Consider the following 7,408-nt stretch of genomic DNA (forward strand, 5'->3'; position numbering starts at 1 on the left):
TTAAGACCTCTTTAGATGACCAAAAATCCTCACTCCCAAATTGTCTTGATATATTCTTTAACTTTTGGTGTGTCTCCAAGTTCTCTCCAAAATCTTTTCTTTTCCTTTTGCTTTTCTTAATTTTTATTTTTCTCTTATAGAATTTGATCCCCTCAGCTGACTTAAATTATCTTTATTGTGAACACTTTCAAATCTATTTATTTAGCCCTCTTTCATTTTTCCCTCCTTTCCTCCTTCCCAGAATCTATCTAATCATCCACACATGCATCTATTTAACTTATATCTCTATTCTGAGTTCCAGCCTTTTATAGCCAATCGGTTACTGGACATAAAATTTTGGATGTCCCACAGGGAATTCAAATCAAGTATCTAAAACTAAAGTTGTTAATTACCCCTTTAAAACCGCTTTTCTTTTTCATTTACCTCTTACTTAATGGTATCCATTTAACAATACCTCATAACCCAACAAATTAATAAATTTGATGGCATTTATTCTCTTAAATTTATGCACTATTTTCCATCTCCATTTTAAATGTTTTCCTTCTAGTAATTGTCATATTTTGAGGGGATCGTTAAAAAGTTGTTTACCTGGCAGCTGGGACTCTAGTTTTGCTCACGTTTATACAATTTCTACAAAAACCACAGTGCGTGTTTGAAAGCACGAATCTGATCATGTGCCCCTTCCTCCCCCGCCCCCATTAAATTCCTTCAGTGGCGGTTCCATATTGCACATTAAACTCAGTTAAACTTCTTGAGGTATTTTCTTATGGTGTATTTGTTAGCTCAGATTGCCATGAAAAATATCATAGACTGGTGGTTTAAACAACATAATTTCTTACAGTTCTGGAGGCTGGGAAATCCAAGATCAAGGTGCTTGAAGACCCACTTCCTGTCTTGTAGACAGCTGCCTTCTAGCTGTGTCCTCACATGGCCTTTCAGTGGTGTGTGCAACATAGAAATGCAGAGAGAGCGAGATCTTTCTGCCTTCCTCTTCTTATAAGGGCTCCAATCCCATCATGAGGATCCCATCCTCATAACAATCTAGATCTAATTACCACCCAAAAGTCCTGCCCCCAAAGAGCATCACATTGAGGTTTAAGGCTTCAACATGTAAGTCAGGGTTGGGGATACATTCATTCTAAAGCAAATGTCCTTTGAAACTTGAAGTCTATCCTGATTTCAAAGTCAGGTAGTTCTGACTGACTTATGTTGCCAAGATCAAGTCCCATGGAACTGTTCTTACATCTTCACCTCCATTACTAGAATCATCCTCTTTCCTTAATACTTTGGTCATTTGCCTGACAGTCTCAAAGTCATGCTTCAAATCTCAGCTTGCATAAGGCTTCTCCTGAGAGCTCTCCATGATCATTCAGAACTTGGTTAGATTCTTCTCTTGTATAGTATCTAATCATATTTGCAGCTTCTTCATTCATTTGTTATGAAATGTTTATTAAATAATCTTTATGTGCCAGTCTTTGTTCAAGACGCTGGATATACAGATACAAAGTTGAGGTGGTCCCAGCCTTAAGTTGCTTAGCAAGGACGACTTATACTATATAAATTCTGATATTATGGGTATAAAACATGAGCAGAAGGAAATGATGATTTGGATTTATATATAACAGAGTTGGAGAAGAAGGGAAAGCTATGTATGGAGCCATAAAGTATGGAGGAAGGGAAGGGATCTAATTTTATCTTTGGACCAAGGAAGACTATTCTTAGGAAATGACATTTAAGCTGAGAAATGAGAATGTTGAAATTATATGATTATGGATCAGATGTGCACATTGACTAAGAGGAAGGAGTCAAGGATTTTCCTAGTACTAGGTTGGGCACTTGTGTCAATGTAGATGCTATGACTAGTTTTGGAAAACTGAATTTGAGATGCCTGTGAGACATCTCAAGTAGAGATACGGACCACATATTTGAATATTTGAGTCTAAAGGTCAGACGAGGTCAGCCTAGACTAGAGGTAAAATATGCTGTAGCTTTGGATATACATGAGATCACTTAGGGGGTATGGAGATGAACATGGAGTGTTAGGGTTAGTGCTGGCAAATTTCAATGTTTGAGAAATGGGTAGCAGAGGAAGAGCCAACAAAAAGACCTGAGTAGGACAGCTAAAGAAGTAGGAAAGCAGGAGCATGTGGTGTGCTAACACTGAGTAAAAAGTGTGGTATTTTTTTTTTTAAAGGAGGAAGTGGTAACAAGGTCAAATGCCATTGCCAGTTCAAGCAAGATAAAAACTGAGGAGTCTATCGTACTTAGAGAGACATGGATAGAGATCACTGAATATCTCAGCAAGAACAGTTTCAGTGGAACAGAAACCTGCTTTGAATGACTTAATGTGAAAAAGAGAAGTGAACAAATGGCGTTACCAATTGTAGATAACTACTTTGAGAACTGTGGCTTTTAAAATGTTGAGAAAGATAGGGTGAAGCTAGAAGAGTATGTGAGACTGAGGGAGAAGTTTTTTTCTTTTACTTTTTCACAAATTGAGACCCTCGATTAAGTTTATACACTGAAGTGGAGGAACCAGTGGAGCTACAAGAAAGGAACAATTAAATATAGAACTAGAGTGGGGAGACTGGATGGGATCTATTACTTAGGCTTATCCTCTGTGGGAGAGAGGAATAGCTCTTCCACTTAAGTAAGGGCGACATACAAAAATAAAGGATAGATAGGGAAGTGACAGAGGTAAATGTGTACATTTGGTGATGGGAAGCCATGAAATATATCTTTCGCAGAAAACGGGGCCTTCAGTGAGGACATCTGCTGAGGGAAAAAGAGCGTAGTAGGAAGGTTATTGGTTTGCACAGAGAGTAAATGGCTTACCGTGAAATGTGGGATTAGGAATACTACCAAAGTAGGGGTTTGAAAGTGTCTTTAATCTAGAGTTTGTTAAAGCTGGTTTTTATTCCTTACCCACGAGTCTCGTCAATAAAGAGCATAGTCACTGAGGGAATAGAAGGATTTTTTTTTTTTTTGTATTTTCCACCCCTTGTCTTATTTTTAGCAAGAAGGTTATGAAAACTGCTTTGATTTTTGGTGTACCTGTCACCTCTCTTGCTCTTGGTCCCATGGTGATCTGTTCTCTGTCCTATAGCAATTGCTGTAGAGAGGACTAACACCACTGTCACTGAGGAGTATTTCTCAGGGGAGACAGAGCTTGTGATCACAGACGGGCAACCTCTCTGCAGTAAACAGCCAATTTTCATGAAATTTTCTTGGCTATAAGGAAAGACATGAAAAATGAGAAAGCAAAACTAAAATTAACTAAGAGGAAGGGAGTCATGAATTTGGAAGAGACCTTGGGAAATCATCTGATATACATTATGACTCCTTTTGGGGATGGATGATATCTTATTTGATCTTTGTGTCTGCTCTGCCTGGCATGTAGCAATAATAGCCAATGTTTTTGAGTGCTACCATGAGCCGCAGACTTCTAAATGGTTTACACAGGTGAACTCATTTAATTCTCACCTCACTGTGAGGTAGCCACTGTATTGTCTTTGCTTAGCTTGTCCCCTTACAGGCACTCTGTGCTTGCTGGATTGAGTAATGCAGGCCTTCTTTCGTTTGGTCACCTGGCATAATCTCTTATTTCGATTTTACAGCTGAGGTCCAAAGTCCTATTCAAGATTGACCAAGGTATACCATAAAGACAGAGCTGATATTTAGGTCTAGCTATTTTGACTCCTTGTTTCACGCTTTTTCCACTTTGCATAATTGCTTCTGTGTCTGATTTCAGATCTGGTGATTCCCTTTTGCCCTGCGTTTTGTTTGCACCTCCAGCCTGTGTACTGCCTGCTCAGTAATGATCTAATACTTACTGTGTGGGCTTCAGAGTTTATTTGATTTGGAGCAACCTAAACGGCCTGTTGGCAAGAACTAAATATAAGATTGTGAATACAGGGACAAGGATGCATATTTCTGGCCAGAGGGGATCTTGCAGGCAAATTATTGGCAACAGTTGATGTAACTAAAATGAATTCTCTAATTCTAAATGTTTGTGGTATATAATGAAAATTTATATAAAGGGAGGGAAGACAGAATTAAAGCAATGAAGTTTAATATTTCTAAAGTATTGTACCATTTTAGAAAAATGGGATTTATTAGTTTGAAAAACCAATTAATTTTTCAAGAGTCTTGCCTTGACAATCACACAATACGAGCCATTATTTTGCACAAGCATGCACCTTGCATTGTTCAGAATAGGCTACTTTTGTTGTTCCCTTCCTTGTTTCCTCGCAACATCCTGTGTTGTCAGTGGGCAATACATTTTGCTACACTGATTTGACTGAGGGAGAAACCACAGCACGATGTGGTTTAAATGACTCATTCGGTCTCGTAAAAGTGGTCTGTGTGAGAGCCAAGGTTAGGATTTAGATCTTCCATCTTGAATGCCATGCTTTGTGCTAAACCACATGATGTTCCAATATATCATTTGGCCCATTTAAACCACATGGATAATTCATTTTTCAACACCCTGGTTATATGTCATCTTAGCTGTCACTTCCATTAGCTGCTTACACACCTGCATGTAGCTCATGCCAGACTCCATTTCTGCCTGGTCTGAATCAGGAGTGGTGCTCATTAAGCAATAGAAAAACAATTACAAGAGCAACTAACCACCACCCTTCTTTGTTCTGCCCTATTGTATTTTACTTCTGGTTTGTGCTCCTATGGAATTTAATCTCTTTTCAATTATATAATGCCTATCTAGGGGGACTCTCGCCATTCTATTTTGTTTCTTGAAAACTTTCAGAGTCTTTCCCTATAGGACAATAATGCTTTTGCATGTATGTTTGATGGAGCTTTGGAAATATTAAGAAACTTTTTACACCTTTCTTGGCAAAGTAGCCCAAAGGGAGCCTGAGATGAGACCCAGGGTACAACCTGCCCATGACAGATTGTCTGTTTTCATCTTAGGTTCACTGCCAACACATTCTTAGGCAGAAGAGAAATAAGGAACTGAATGCCCAGAGACTCCCTCCTCCATATGGTTCCAGTTTAGTGTTGTTCAATGAGAAGCATTCATGTGAGACTTGGAAGAGAAAAGGACAAATTGAACAGAAGAGAGATTGACCTGGATTCATATGTTTGTGCATTCAACAAATATTTATTAGTATCCTACGTGTCGCAGGCATTGTTCTATATACTGGGAATGTTGATCCCATTCTCAGAGTTTATATTCTATGATTAGGGGAGGAGACCAAAAAAAAAAAACAAACAAAAACACACACACACAAAAAAAACCCACTCAAGAAGCAAGTAAAATAAAAATATATATTTCAGACCACGATCAGCATTACGAAAATATAATAAAATATGATGGGACATTTTAGAGAGAGGAGTAAAATAGAAGAATTTTTGTTTAGGGATATGCTAAAGTTTTAAAGGATGTTCTAAAGTTGATTTCTTGAGGGAAATTTTAACTTTTTAAACCTTTCTGGACTTTCTTCTTGATTGTTCAAGTTTCACTTTAGTTGGATATTGTGTGCTCATGAAGTTATCAGTGATTTCTTTAAGTATCTTGTGTTAATACCAAAGTACAGTTGCTGGACACTAGCTGTTTTGGTCAGAGTGATGTCTTGATCTGTGGTTTGAGACACTGTTTGTCTGGTCCCTGAAGGTCTGTCACACTTTCTGTTTCCATGAAGCCTGTTGGATCGGGAAAGACCTGGATTTCAAGGGAGCTGCTATAACTTAGCAGTGGAAACCGGGATTGTGTTCCACAGATTGTTGTAAGTCTTTTATGGATTTATCAGCATGCAGTGCCTAGGTCCGCTTGGTCCTGCACTAATCCGCAGTCTCCAACTTTTTTGGCACACGGGACCAGTGCTCTTGCGAGAATCTAATGCCTGATGATATGAGGTAGAGCTGAGGCAGTGCTGCTAGTCCTGGGGAGGGGCTGAAAATACAGATAAAGCTTTGCTCTCCCTCACCTGCCGCTCACCTGCCTGCTGTGCAGCCTGGTTCCTAAGAAGCTGGGGACTGATACCATCCGTAGCCCTCCCTGGGTGGTGGGGTGTGGGGGGTGAGGGGGTGTGGTTTGGGGACCTCTGCCATACTTTATAGGACTCAATAGGAACATGGTATAATAAGCTTATATCTGAATAAATCTGGAGAACACTGGTTAATTCAGATAACACGGATTCTCTCTGTCTTCTCTTTAGAAAGTAATGAACAAGCACGAGGCCTTACTTTTATAGGTAGAATTGAGTATCTCTCCTTTAGAGATTGACTTTGATTTAACATGAGGTACACAGAGTGCATCCTAAGGGCATTGAGCTGTAATTGCTCTCCTTTAAAGTGGACTATTGTGCCTCATCCTTCAAATAAAGGGGACCTGCATAGCACCCTGTGTTTATTTGACTTATGACTTATTTCTTTCAGAAAGATTATGGAGATTTAAGGAATAAAGAGGCTTTGGTTTTAGAAGGCTACTTTTCTATTAATTTTGCTTACCTTTGGGATCCTTTTATTAAAAAAAAAAACTTATGTTTTATATGGCATTTGTCCTTTAAGACTTACAATAAAATTTATTTTTCTTCATTCTCCTCTCACCATTACTCCCCACCACTATACCTTCCTTGCCTTTCATTTGAAATCATGTTTGGTGCTTAAGTGTGGTGGACCAATAGTCCCTTTCTTTCTAGTTTACTCTGAAAAATTGGAGTAAAGAGGCTGGGTTCTAGAGAAGGCTGTGTACTTGATTATTTTGATAACCCGGAGACAGACATTTATCTCAGATATGGGGATCTGAGTTTCACTGCCTTATTTGTGGCAGTAGGGGTTTTTATTAGAACAGCAGTCCTTAAACATTATGGTCTTGGGACCACTTTACACTCCAAAAGTACTTAGGATCCTATAGAGCTTTTTTTTCCTTTTCTTTTCTTTTTTTTTTTGTGCTAATGCAGTGTTGCTATGAGAGCCAACTGTTAAATATTCATGAATTCTGCAACCTGTAGCTAAACCATTGGTAGCTTGAAATCAACATGGAGGGACTATTTACATTATAGATATCTGCAAAGGTTACCCATCAAGGTTTTTTATTCAGTGAGCTGGTTTACCAGAGAAGAAACTAAAATTGATAAATTAAAACACATCTACTTATTAAATAGTTTAAAATAAACATAGGCCCAATACCTATTCATATAAAGAAAACGTTTTCATAAAAAGCAATTACATTTTCAGAAAAAAAGTATTCAGACGGTTTTTCTAAATATCTTTAATGTCAGGTTTAATAGAAGACATTAAATTATTATGTGGGCTTCTATATTCTGTATGTTGTAATATTACATTTCATGTAGCTTGGAGGCTTCACTGACTCCTTGTGAGATAATGAGCTTAAGAAAGGCAAATAATTTCTTAGTGTTATTATAAAAATAGTTTTAACCTCATT

Source organism: Pteropus medius, unplaced genomic scaffold (genome assembly GCF_902729225.1).
Source record: "Pteropus medius unplaced genomic scaffold, Ma_sr-lr_union100, whole genome shotgun sequence".
NCBI lineage: Eukaryota > Metazoa > Chordata > Mammalia > Chiroptera > Pteropodidae > Pteropus > Pteropus medius.